This window comes from Equus asinus, chromosome 3 (assembly GCF_041296235.1).
Source record: "Equus asinus isolate D_3611 breed Donkey chromosome 3, EquAss-T2T_v2, whole genome shotgun sequence".
NCBI classification, from domain to species: domain Eukaryota; kingdom Metazoa; phylum Chordata; class Mammalia; order Perissodactyla; family Equidae; genus Equus; species Equus asinus.
In genome coordinates this window covers 103572917-103587786 of record NC_091792.1, presented here as the reverse complement: position 1 = coordinate 103587786, position 14870 = coordinate 103572917, and the positions used below count along the sequence as shown (strand labels likewise).

The 14870-nt window shown below is 38.5% G+C and overlaps 1 pseudogene; it reads left to right on the top strand.

The window, feature by feature from the left end:
• The first annotated feature begins 2843 nt into the window (after positions 1 to 2843).
• LOC139044852 (large ribosomal subunit protein eL43-like) lies at positions 2844 to 7067 on the top strand (annotated as a pseudogene).
• The last annotated feature ends 7803 nt before the right edge of the window (positions 7068 to 14870 follow it).

Genomic DNA, 14870 nt, shown 5'->3' with positions numbered 1-14870 from the left:
ATTACAAGACTGGATATTGAAATATTGTGAAAAATTATTTAAAGGCCAAACATACAGTCATGTGCTAGATAATGATAATTCAGTTAACAATGGACCACGTTTACGATGCTAGTGCCATAAGATTAGTACCATATAGCCTAGATGTGTGGGAGGCTAAACATTCTGTGTTTGTGTAAGTACTGTAGTGGAGGAAAAAATTTTCCTCTACCCTTCTAGGTTCTTCTGGCTGATCTAAGAATTAAAGTGACGTGAAACAGATTAACAGGAGAAAAACAAACAAGAGTTTAATGACGTGTATACCTGGGAGAAACCCAGGAAAATCGAGTAACTCGCCAAATGGCCAAAGCCCTCAGCCTAAATACATCCTCAGCTAAAGACAAAAGAGGATGTCGGGGGTAGTGGTTTGGGACTTCAACGGGGAGGGAGGCAATTCCCAGGTGGGTTCAAACATTTGGAAAACAAGTGTTTGGCTGCACAAAAACAGAAGAACACAGAGGAGAGCCCAACAAACAGGCTTTCCTAGGATCCTCCCTGTCTACCACCCAGTGCATGTTATGCTAAGGTGATAGTCTGCTTCCCGAGACAGGTTTTTTTATCCAAATTCTTTTAGGCAGTTAAGGGGGAGTAACAAGAAAAACTTTCTGAGTCTTTTGTTTCTTAAAAATAGTCAGCCTAAAATAGCTTCATGTTAAAGTGACACATATTGGGGTGGCAAATTTTGTCCCCTTCAGTATACTCCATCATGTTCACACAACAATGAAATCTCCTAATGAGACATTTCTCAGAATGTATCCTGGTTGCTAAGAGACACACAATTGTGTTTGTATACTCTAATAGTTGAAAATTAACAGTGCTATGTAAGCCATGTTTGGCATATCTTAATTAACTATAGCATTATTCCCTAGGAATGCAAAATGCCAGACTTTTTGTAAATAACATCTATTTGAAGAATTCCCCCTTAAGGTATATTACTAGAAAAGATTTGTGTTTGAGGCCAATTCGAAAAGTAACACTGCAGAAAAATTATTAACGTATCATGAGTCTTGTACTTCAAGTGCCAATGAATTTGAGCTCATTGTTTCACTTCTCCATCAATTTCCAGATAGTAGATGGTTTCTCATTAAGCTTGGTTCTTCTTGACATGTCTGTCACTTTTACCATTTGGAGAATGATGTGTTAGGCTCCCATTATTGAGTTCAAGCATAGTTGTGCAATGGTGCAAACTGTAGGAGTTGTGACATGTCAATCACTAAAAGGTCATTAAAATGCATTTTTCAAAGCACAGTCTTTGGACCACTTGCATCAAGAAATCATCTGCGATGTTTGTTAAACTTGTGGATTCCTGGGCTCCATTCTAGATCCAATAAATCAAAATCTTGACACAGGAATGGGCATTTTTATTAAGTGCCCCAGTTGATTCTTACTCATGCTGAAGACTGAACATATCTATCTTAAAACGATTTCTTTTCCCAACTTTTAAAACCGAACTATTATAAAAGTTGGCAGTACTTAAAGATTTAGACTTATACTGAGCTCTAAGCTCTGCCTAATGTAAAACTGTCTCTGATGGAACTATATCACTATGTCCTATGGAGCCTCTAGGAAGCTTTTCCACAGTTACATGATGATGTTGGTGGTCATGGTAGGGGTGATGGTGGCAGTGATGGTGATGATGATGATGTTGATGGTGGTGGTGGTGATGATGGAATCACATTAATTTCGATCAAAATTCCATGCCGTTTCTTGAAAATGTTAAGCACACCACTTATCTCAGGGTCTTTGCTCTTATTTATGTTCCTTCTGCCTGAAATGATCATTCTCTAGACTTTAAAAGTCCTATTCTCCATTGGTGCTAAAAAATCACCTTATCTGAGAGATCTTCCACCCCAAAATTGTACCACCCTCCCTTACTCTCTATGCTCTCACATGGATTTATTTTTCTACACAGGTATTATCATACTATACATTATATATTTGTTTACTTGTTTAAGTTCTCCCTCCATTAGAATGTAAGACTGATGAGAACAATGTCTTCTTGTGTTTTGTTCACTGCTCTGTTCCCAGCGTCTAAGACAGTAAGTGGCACATGAGAAATCTTAATACATATTTGTTGGAAGTGAATGAGCCAAAATACACAGTTGTTAGTTAAACCTTCAGCAAACACATGTTTTAAAATGTCCAAAAAGGGAACTGGAATGTGAGCTTGTAAAACCTTAACTTACTCCATGCTTCTCATGCTTCAGCAAAGTTGCCTACACAAAGAATGTGCTAAAGGTAAATTTATGTTCCAATGTTTTAAGACACTCCCTCCTAATAGTCTCCCTGCTTCCACTATTGTCCCATTCTAATTCATCCTCCACACTGAAGACAGGGTGATCAGACTACATCATTCTTCTGCTTAAAATTCTTCAAAGGCAGCCCACTGGGTCGAGGATAAAAGACTCCCAGGGCTTTGCACGGTCCAGCTTTATCTGGATTCCCATCACTCTGCCTGATCAGCTCTTCCAGTAGTGCAAACTTTGCCAAACTCAAAGCCACATCTATGTTGACCTCTGTACCTGGACTGCTCCCCCGGCCCTTGCCTTGGCAAGCTCCTAATCATTATTCACATCTTGGGCAAAATGCCACATTTTCTCAGAAGCCTTTCCTGACCTTATGATTTAAGTGAATTCTCCTTGATGCATTTTCTGATAGCATTGTATGATTTTCTTCCATAATATTTATCACAATTCACATAGTTTTTTATGATATGATTATTATTTTTTAAAAAATCTTATCTCTATTAAATTTCAAGTTCCACTTCACATAATCTTCATTTTCTTTTTATGTCCCTAGTAGTTGGCACAGCGCAGTGTGGACTCTCAATCAATACAATTGAATGAATGAATGAACTGTCTGAAGCTAACCTCTGGTAAGCGTTGTGTTAAGATATAGCTAATTTAGCTCTCTGGGTTCGGACCCAGTTTGAGGTAACATGGCTAAATGTGCCAAGAAGATCAGAATTCTCTGTAAATATGGAACATGTCGTGGTGCCTCCCACAGGAAAATGGTGAAGAAAATTGAAATCAGCCAGCATGCCAAGTACACTTGCTCCTTCTGTGGCACAACCAGGATGAAGAGACGAGCTGTGGGAATCTGGCACTGTGGTTCCTGCATAAAAATGGCGGCCAGTGATGCCTGGAGCTAAACACCACTTCTGCCTTCACAGTAAAGTCCGAAATCAGAAGACTGAAGGAATCAAAAGACCAGTAGAAGCTCCACCACTTGAAACATTGCTAGCTTATAATAAATGAATCAATTTATGTAACAAGAAAAAATATACAGCTGTTTTACGCCATTGTGAGTACTTTTGAAGTTCACAGAAAGCTTAATGTTTTTTCTGGTAGTTTTGTTTTAATTCTATTGTCCTATTTTCATTGTTAATAGTAATTCTCATGTATTATCTGATGATTTGATTTAATCCTTTAAAATCTTTCTGAGGTAATTATTATTGTTTATTCATAAACGAGGCTTCGTACAAGCGATGGGTACGACGATTTGAGTCCAGTCCTGTTCACCCCAAAGCCTACGCCTTTACCTCTACACTGCATTGCTTTGGCGATATTGGAGCCTCCCACAGGTCTCTTGTTCCTTCCAGAAGCTTTGGATATGTCTACACTTGGGGATTGTCCTGAATTTACATTCATTGAAACATGGTTCTTCTCTGTTCTTTTGGGTATTTACAGAATCTAAGGGAAATAAGCTAAAGCATCCTACGTCATCAGCAGACACTGCAATCAAATACTCAGTAGTAATCCATAGGGCCTCGTGTTTTTAGGTTCTGAGTTTGGGATCTTATAAGACAAATTAGTGGCTTACCTTATTTTTTTCAACACTCTGAGTCAAAAAATTTTAATGAGTACAATGATAACCATATATGTTAAGATTTGCCTAACATTCAAGATTTGTATTTAGCAGCCACCTAGCATGCTAAATGCTAAGCTTAAACATGCCTTGGCATGAGCAAATGAGTTTGCTCTCTCTGCCCTCTTTATGGCATTCAGGCTGACAGAGAAAGCTCCCCAGTCAATGAGAATGCCCCATCAGCTATGGAATTTATAGCGTTATTTGCTTTGAATCAAAGTTCACTTGATCACCTCTGGCATTCCGGATGTTGGCCTGGGTCCTCCCAAAATGTCCTTGTTTATTCTAAAGTAAACCTCAGTTGAGGTTTCAAAATCTTGATTAACAGGAAATCAATTGACTCTGTTGAATTAAGTAAAAGCCAAAAATTCTTTTTATGTGAGAGTCCACTGGACCTTTGAAGACATGCGTAAATGATATGTGAGTCACTAACTTGAATGAGTTTATTTTGTATCACTATGATTTTGCTTTAAATCTCTAGTATTCTTTTCATGAGATAATTTTACTTGTTTTAAAATCATCGTAGAATTTCAATACTCTGTGTACCTTTATGTTTATTTTATGTTAGACCTCAAATCTGACTGTTCTTGTTTAGATTAGGACAACACACCAAGACAGGAAATCAGAAACTTTCTAACAGGATTATCTCTTTTGCTATATGATTTACAAGAAAGAGCAGGGATAGCATTGCAAATTTCAGAATAATTGACAAAATTTTCACCCACCTTTAAAATAGGAATTGGCCCATTTGGTAGACCATGAAGCTTGCTTAAAAGTGAAGAAAATGTGAGTAGTAATTTAGCTTCTTATTTTTCCATGCTTATTACATAAATGTGCACTAACTTAGTGCACTTAGACTTTCATGTGCCATTGGAATCACATGGGTTTCTTGTTAAATAGCAGATTATGATTCAGCAGGTTTGGATCTGAGATTCAGTCTTTCTATCAAGCACCAGCTGATGCTGATGCTGATGGTTCTTAAACCACTCTGGTCATGCCTTACAAAGAGTAAGAGTTCAATAGAGGCTGAATTAATTGAATTCGGGAGAATGATTTCATGAGGGCATGCTATGACTGTCATTCTTTTATTTATTGAACAAATATATTGAGGCCTCTTATGTTTCAGGCAGTGGGTATCCATGGTGGAGTAACCAGATACACAGCAGCCCTTACAGGCCGTAGTAGTGAGAATCAACTGAATACCAGTCCAGTCCCTGCCTCAGAGTCCCATGGAGAAGACAAATATTAAAGAAATAAACATATATGTAAATCCATCATCACAAATTGTGACATGAGCGATGAAGAATGTAATGAAAGAGAGTAAACAATTCATATTGGGGTGTGCAGAAGTGAGTTTCAGTTGACTTGGATGATGCCTAGATATTAACCATACGTAGGGGAGGAGAAATGTGTTCCAAGCAGGAAAGATGTCTTGGGCAGGGACCCTAAGGGGCAAAAAAATGAGGTTGGAGTGGAGTGACCACCTAATTTATTATCTAGTAATATTTTTTATTGTAACAGAATGCGTTCTTAACTACTTTAAGACAATTAGGTATAAATCACGGTGTATTACGCCTCCCAAGTGTGGGTGAGGGAGATCACAGAGGCCAGGTCACAGAAGTTCTTTTGGCCATAATGAATTTGTTGGGTTTTTTTTTTCCCTCCAATGGGAAGACCTTCTAGTTATAGGAGTAACATAATCTCATTTATGGCTTAATAGCTCACTTACTCTAGAAGCTATAAGGATGGCAAAATCAAAGTCTTTTTATTTTATTTCCAAAATTTTTTTATTTACTTCAGAAGAAGCAGTCTCAAAAAGATAGAACATAGGCCTGGCCCCATGGCCTGGTGGTGAAGTTTGGCACACTCTGCTTCAGCAGCCCGGGTCTGGTTCCCGGGCACAGCCCTACATCACTTGTTGGTGGCCATGCTATGGCAGTGACTCACGTACAAAATAGAGGAAAATCGGTACAGATGTTGGCTTAGGGTGAATCTTCCTCAAGCAAAAAGAGGAAGATTTGCAATGGATGTTAGCTAAAAAGAAAAAAAAAAAAAAGAACGTTAATGTGAGAAGGACTAAGGTAATATTTTTATTTTGTCCATTTATTTGTTTCATGTGGGTACATAAGATTTAATAGCCATATATTAGCATATGAATTTAGAAAGTGTTTCCATTTGTTTAATTAAAAGTGCATAAGCATTAAGTAAAAAATTTCTGTAAAGAATTTTAAGATCTTTAGAATATCAAGTGGTACATAAATTCAAAGAATTTTTAATACTGGGAACCTAAAATGATAAACGAGATATGATGAAAGACTGGGGCAAATGTGAGGTGTATATGCCAGAGGCCTGAGGTGCAGACATAAACAATGGTCCATCGCCCATCTGTGTCCACTAGGAACTTAAAACACCTCACACAGATGATATAGAGAGACCTTTGGGATACCTTAAAACAACTGAAAAAGGTTGTTTGAGATAATTCTATCTCAACAGAGGTAACAACTTCTTTTGCTACAACTAAATGCCGCCAGCTTTCTTTACATTTCTTCTCTTGAAGAAATGATTTCTCGTTTCCTTCCCAACCTTTCTAAACAGAAGACCAAAATGCTGACAGTTTACAATGCTTGTCTATGGCAGTGATTCTTCGACTCTCATCACCTCCCTAACTTTGGTGTGTCAGACTCTCCCCCAGAGCCAAGCCGGTTTCTGGCAGTGATTTGGAGGCTTGGGGAACACAGTCACTCTTTTAGGACGCTAGGATTGTTCATGTACCCCAAGAGCCTGATGCGTGTACACGGGTGTGGGAGTGAGGGCGTTCAAAGGCCCCACTGCTTCCTTTCTTCCCTCTTCTTCAACCCCTCTCTACACACCCTCTGATGCCAGTTGACTCATTCATTCTCCATGACCCATCCTCTCCTCTGGAACCGGTCCATGTTCTCCCCGCCTTCCCGCTTCCTCTGCCTGGAGCTCTAACTCTAAGACAGAGAAATGCTTTCCTAAAGAGAGGAGTGATATCACATCCTTTTTCAAACTGTTTATCTTATCCCCAGCCCCTGCTACACCCAGCACGCTTAATGCCCTTTGTGCTAGAGATGTCCTTAACATTTGTGACTGAATCAAATTTATTTCAAATGCACTACAATATCTTTGCTACTGAAAATAGTTCTCTGAAGAATGCTTTAAAATAAAGAAGAGGAAGTAGTCATTCCTACCTGCTCACCACCACTTTATCTGTTTTTTGAGTAAAGATTTCCACCTATGCTGTTTGTCAAAATGAGGTAAACCTGTAAAAAATATGGCTCTTCAGCCATCTCCAGTTTTAAATGCCCCTTTTTTAGCATGTCACAACTAGGGGCTGATACAGCCACTCGAAAAAGTAAAGGTCATTTTCTGATTATATCTAGTTCTATAAGACAACATGTCTTTTAAAAGTAAGAAAGCTATAACTTTTTATGTTTTTTGCAAAAAGCAATTGAACATAGCAGAATACAATGAAGAAAAAAATCACCCTTAATATAACCACCCAAGGATAAGCAATGTTAACATTGAGGGCCATTAGGTCACATTTTCCAAAATGAGTTTCCATGTTCTCACAAGGGTGGTTAGGGCTAGAGATGGGGGTGGGGACGAGAGAAAACAACTGTGGCCAACGGCACCAAACTATTTCTAAGTGGGTGGTAGAAGATATACATCATCTCTTTATCCTTGCAGGATGTCACGGCTGTCTCTGTAGAGAGTAAGAAAGGAAGTGGGGGTGAGAGCAGAGGAGGGCATGTCAACAAAACTCTTCCATCCCTACATTCTTCTGGATACTTCCTCAAATGGTAGGAAAAGTCAAAGAATAAAATTTAACAGAACTCAGTCTATTAAGTTATTTGCGAAATCTCTTCTGGGGACACGTGAACCTGGTTCTCCCTGTGGATAAGAGGTGATAACAAACTGTTAACTTGGATGTAGAAAGGATCTTAGTCCATTCTGTTCAATTGGGACTAGGTGGCTGGATGTGTTTGTGACTCTACCTTCTTCACAGATCACATAATTCCACATGACTGTAGGTCCCACTGTATGCTTGCTCTTAAGGGCTCCTAGGACAGGATATTATGCCCTAAAATAATTCCAGCCTCAGGAGCTTTGCATTTGCTATTCCCTCTGCCTTGAACATTGTCCTCCTAGATCTTTGCATGGTTGTCTCACCATCATTCATCCAAGCTCAAACGCATACTCTAAGAGAACTTCCCGAACCCTCTCAATACACAGTAGTCACGATCACTCCAGCCCTCTCTAACTCATTTTATTTTCTACATAATCTTATTAACATTTGAAATTATTGTCTTTATTTATCTACTTGTTTATTGTCTGTATCCCTCCATTATAACAAGACAAGAGAGCTCACGTGTCTAGTTCACTGCTCCTCTCCAGTGTCTATTAAAGCACATTGTGCTTTAAAATATATTCATTAATGTTAAATATTTATTAAATAATGAGTGAATGAAACAAACACTTGATGCAAATTATACTGATAAAATTATACTGATAAAATAACTTCATTGAAAGCAATGAGTAAAGCTTACATATTGCAACTTTCTAAAGAGTCACTTGAAAACTGAAACAAGCTAAAGCAGAACTTTCTTGGTGAGGCTAACACACAGACTGGCCCTTCTATGAGCCGAAACCCAGAAGATGAATAGGTTCTGAGGCTTCTTTCATCTGCTTACTCATTTCTTTTCCCCAGATGCTCTTAATTTACTCATAGGAAAAGACTTGTACGCTGTGAAGTACTTTATAAACAGAAAATGTTTTTATTTCTATTACCAAGAGTCATCTTACATTCACCCTACTTCTCTGTTGAAGATGAAGAAAACAATGGTGACGTGGGAGAGAATGAACTGTCCAAAGGTGCCGGACACAGAAGGGAGGCAACTATCACCAAATCCAAACCTGTCTACCACAGACGAGGTACAATCGCAGCCCTCAAACAACCTTATAAAATACTTCTTGTCAGCCCTATTTTCCAGATGAGGAAACAGAGATTAAAAGAGTTTTGAATAGCCTGTTCAAGATTACATAACTTAGCACTAAAGCTAGTCCTGACTCCAAAGCTAATGCCTTCTGCAATACCGCGATGCTCCAGAAGGGCAATGACGTATGAAAAAGGAAGCCACCCTGTTACTACTGTCCTCACTCCTTACTCCACACCATATCCAGTATCGAAACATGATAGCTTGTGGCAATGATAGACTTCCTTGAAATATGGAGGACAACATGGATCATTCACTTCTTCTGCCTCCTCACAAACATGTTCCTCTCCCTGAGGTCTCATTTCCACTGTGACTTTGACTTAATTCATCATCACCACTACGAAGAAGAAGAAGGAAAAGGAGGAGGAGGAGGAGAGAGAGGAAGAAAGGAAGGGATGATGGAAAGAAGAAAATAAATATATTAAGGCTCTGGGCACCAGGATTCTGACGGTCATTTTTCTAAAATCTTTTTTAGTTTGTTTGATATGGACATCTATATCACCTATTGCACAAAATGAGGCTAAACAGAGAACCACTTTTCCTCCATTTACATCTGGCACCAAAATATCTGGCTCAGTGTTAATCTAGATTTTATGTTTCTCTCTTACCACAGATATCACTCTCCTTTCATGCAATTTCTGGCCTCCAGTTTTCTCTTTATGGTCTTTGCTGAACAACAAGGAGAATTTTTTGCTCTCATTCTAACTTTTTAAGGAAATACTCATATCTTCAAGTAAGATTAGGGAGAAGTTGGGGTACGGGATGTGGAGAGGATGAGGTAGGAGGAGAAAAGGAGGAGGTGAAACTTAGTTTTAAAGGGAAAACTTTGGAAAGGAGTAGAGTAACCTCATTCCCACCACTCAGCTCTCAAGAAAAGAAGAGGTGGAGCGGGAGTGACTGGTACCTCAAGTGTGACTGCAGCCATTTTAGTGTGCGATCTGAGCTTAAAGTCCCAATGCAACTGGCTGGCTCTTTGCTCTCATGGCCACTCTCTTTACCAGCCACATCCCTGTCCCATATACTAGGACCAGTTGTGTTTTTAGTGAGGTTGAAGAGATTTAAAGTGTCCTCAGTCCCCTGTATTGTGATTCAACATCAAGCTATGTTTGCTGCTGGTCCTTCTCTGCCTGATGCCTCCCTCAGCCCTCCCTGATTATGGTAACTAGATGCTTATATGGTTCCCATAATTAGAACTTTATCTTGCTCATCCAACTGAGATCCTGAATTTCTGCTCTTCCTGCCTTGGACCCATGTTTGGAGTGTTGCTTTGGATCTGTGGAGTGTTGCTTTGGACCCGTGACCTCATTTTGATGAGTTTTGACATGGGTACTACATCCATGTAACCACCATCCAAAACCAGATATAAAATGTTTTTATCACTCCAGAAATTTCCTCACTTCCCTTTCTAATCAATTCTTTCTTTCATCTGTTCTAAGAGCATCTGCTTTCTCAATTATTCCACTATAGATTCTTTTGGCCTATTCTTGGACTTCATATAACTGAAACAATAAACTCTATTGAAACTTTTGTATCTGGCTGCTTTCACTTAATTTAATGATTTTGAGGTTCAGCCATGTTATTGTCTATATGATTCTTGTTTATGGCTGAGTAGCATTCCCTTATACAAACATACCACAATTTGCTTCTTTCTTCTTTCGTTGATGGATATTGGGTGGTTTCCAGTTTGGGGTAATTACGAATATGGCTGCTGTGAATAGCCTTGCACATTCTCTTCAGTAAATACACACAAGTGGAATTGCTGGCTCAAAAGTGAAATATATTATTTAGCTTTATTAAAAACTGCAAGCAGTTCTCCAAAGTAGTTGCACCATTTTACTCTCCTATGAGCAATGTAGAAGAGATCTGGTTGCTCTCCATCATCACCAGCCTTTGGTATTGTCAGTCTTTTCAATTCTCGCCATTTGTATGGGTGTGAAATGGTACTTCACTATGGTTTTACTTTTCATTTCCTTGAAGATGAATGATATCCAGTATCATTTCCTTCACATGTTGCCCATTCATATTTTCTTTGTGCACTACCTTTTCAAGTCTTTACTCATTATTTTGTTGGGTTATTCATTTTTGTATTGTCATTTTGATTGAATTCTTTATATATTCTAGATACAAACTCTGTCAGATATATGTGCCATAAATATATTTTTCTAGTCTGTGGATTGTTCATTTTCTTAATGGTGACTCGAGACTCATAAATTTTGAAGAAGTCCAAAATAGCAACTTTTTGTTCTATTATTTAGTGCTTTCTGTGTCCTGTCCAGAAAAGCTTTGCCTATACTAAGGTCATAAAGATATTTTCATATATTTGCTTCTAGAACAGCACAGACTAGTAGAACTTTCTTTGATGATCGAACTCTTTTCCATAACTGCACTATCCAACACAGCAGCCTCTAGACATATCCAGCTATTAAACACTTTCAATGTGCCTGAGGAACTGATTTCTAAATTTTATTTAAATAGACACATGTGACTAATGGCTACTATACTAGACAGAACAATTCAAGAAGTTTTAAGGTTCTGGGTTTTATGTTTAGATCTAGGATGAATGTAAAATTAATTTTCATGTGTGATGTAAGAATAAGTCATAGTTCATTGATTTCCATATGGATACTCATATGGAATATGGGGACGTCTTGGGGAAATAAAGTCTTCCATTTAAGGGTTGCTTCTGCTCTCATTAAGATCTCTGTGCAATTAGGAACTCATGGCAGTCAGAGGGAATTGTAGAATGGTACAGTACGGCTGGGGAAATACAGGGTGCCTTGGACATATGTAGAATGGACAGGCAACTTGGATTTGGGGCAAAAGTCATGGATGTCTTCCTGAAATAATTAGTGTCTAAATCAAAGACTGAATACAAGGTAGTCAAAGGTGAGAAAATGTGTTTCAGGCAAAAGAACAGAAAGAAAAGCAGCTAACAAAAAGAAAAATATACTGTTTGAGTGCTTACAATTAGCCAAACACAGTGCTTTAATGGTTTTTTTTAGTTAACCTTCACATTTATCTATTGAGACAAAATAACACCACCATTTTGCAGATAGGTAAACTGAGGCAATCAAAGACTAAGTAGAGGCCCACCCTGTGGCTGAGTGGTTAAGTTCACGCGCTCTGCTTCTGCAGCGCAGGGTTTCACTGGCACCACTCATTAGGCCATGCTGAGGCGGCATCCCACATAGCACAACCAGAAGGACCCACAACTAGAATATACAACTATATACTGGGGAGCTTTGGGGAGAAGAAGGAGAAGGAAAAAAAGAAGATTGGCAACAGATGTTAGCTCAGGTGCCAATCTTTAAAAAAAAACATTAAGTAACTTTCCAAGTCACATGCATAGTAAGTAGCAATACCAAGGCAATACCAAGCAGGATTTGAAAACAGTCTCTCACCCCAAAACCAGGCTCTTATCCACTATTCAATAATGCTTATATTATTTGACAGTCATTTCATTTTTCTGTATTATTTTATCTAATTTTAATTTTTTTATAGTCCCCTTGCTGTATATTAGATCCCCAGAACTTATTCATCTTATCTCTGGAAGTTTGTACCCTTTGACCAACCTCTCCCCATTCCCCCACTCCTATTCCCTGGCAACCAACATTCTGCTTTCTGTTTTTATGAATTTGACTTTTTAAGACTCTATATGTAATGAGACCATACAGTATTTGTCTTTCTCTGTCTGACTTATTCCACTTAGCATAATGCCCTCAAGGTCCATCCATGTTGTCACAAATGGAAGGATTTCCTTCTTTTTTATAGCTGGGTAATATTCCAGTGTGTGTGTTTGTGTGTGTGTGTGTGCATCACATTTTGTTTATCCATTCATTCATCAATGGAGACTTAGGTTGTTTCCATGTCTTGGCTATTGTAAATAATGCTGTAATGACCATAGGGGTACAAACTTCTCTTTGAGATAGTGATTTTATTTCCTTTTGACACATATCCAGAAGCGGGACAGCTGGATCATATAGTAGTTCTATTTTTACCTTTTTGAGGAACCGCCATACTGTTTTCTATAGCGGCTGCACAAATTTACCTTCCAATCAACAACGTACAAGGGTTCCCTTTTCTCCATATTCTCGTCACACTTATCTCTGTCTTTTTGATAATGGTCATTCTAACACGTGTAAGGTGTTTAAAGAAAAATAAAGAGTGTAAGCCCTTTTATTTATTTATTTTGTTCTTGTTTTTGTTTTTTTTTTTTGGAGGAAGATTAGCCCTCAGCTAACTACTGCCAGTCCTCCTCTTTTTGCTGAGGAAGCCTGGCTCTGAGCTAACATCCGTGCCCATCTTCCTCTAGTTTATACGTGGGACGCCTACCACAGCATGGCTGCCAAGCAGTGCCATGTCCGCACCCGGGATCCGAACCAGCGAACCCCGGGCCGCCGAGAAGCGGAACGTGCGAACTTAACCGCTGCGCCACCGGGCCGGCCCCCTGTAAGCCCTTTTAATTGTTAGACCCTCTCCATGAAGAATCAAGGTATCTTTTTTCTTGACTAATTATCATCTCTACTAACACTTTAGCCAAAAGTGTAAGCTTCTGCTCTAATATGAAAGAATTTTAAAAGTCAGAAAATACTACAGAGATAATAGAATTCTATGCCCACTGGAGATTGGTCAAATCTTCTACCCTGAGTTAAGTATCACACGTGCAGGCTGAATTTTGTACTTTCCTCATTCCCCTTATTCACACTTTGACACTGTGATGAAAGTTCTGGTTTTAAAGCATCTAATGCTCCAGCACAAGGCCATATTCCAGGCCACAGGAGAGAAAAGAAACCAGTTCACAGAGTACATAATGAGTCCCCAAGTTATCAAGTGCTGGCCGTAATAAACTAAGAATAGCGTGTAACTCACTTCCAAGTCGTTGGTGTTAGCTCCACAGTGCTGACAACAGGGAAAGTAAACAGTCAACAAAATGGTTATGAGTCAGAAATAGTACACGGCATGTTTACAGAAGGCCAAGTCTGGCTCTTTCTTTGTATCCCACATAGTTCCTTCTTACACGGAGCTCCTTTTGAAGTCAGTTAAAGCTCTGTGATGGAAACGAATGAAGAAACATGTAGAAAAAAGCCAATAAATGTGATGGTCAGTGGTTTAGACAGCAGTCATTTGAGAAAAAAAAATCATTACATGTGATTAGGAATCTATCTTAAACGATTTCCTAACATCGTAGAGGTGACCGTGATACTGAAGCTAGAGAATGGATCACCAAGTGCTGTTTCTTTGTTAACACTTCTTTTGCATAATTACTGATACATTATAAATATGCTTTTGTTCGTATGGAATTTGATGATAAAAATGGAAAAAATGCATCATAACGCATTTCCCACTTAAAGATCCATCAAGAAATTTTAACTCTGCCCTTCTACATTTCATTGTCTGCATTATTAAGCTTTTTTATTTATTGTACTAACATTTCATTAAAATTATTTATAGCTGGAAAACTTAAATTTACTTACACTTACAAGTGTTAACAAGTCATATTAGAATAGAATGCCAATCTCCTATTTGATTTAAAAACAATATCTAAAATTCATAACCATATGCCTTCTGAGAAGAAGCCTGAAAGCTTTCACAGGGATAATGAAAGGTGTCCTGAGAGGAGAAGCAGGCTGGTGATGGTGAACTTCTCGGCAGCCACACTGAGCACAGACGGCAACGACACAGTCACTACAATGTTCTGAGTAGAATAACTTTGAAACTAGAAGTTGATTCACAGCCAACTATCAATCAAATGTAAAAAAAAAGATACATTTTAAGATATATAAGAACTTGGGCAACTAACAGCTCATACACTCTTATGTTAAACAGTTTATTTGAGGAGATACTCCAGGGAAAGAAAAATTGAAATGGGAGAACATGAAAGAGAATGACGTGGTAAAAGAAAGAGTAGCAGCTGAATATTACCCGCAAGAGGTGAAGGAAATTAAACAG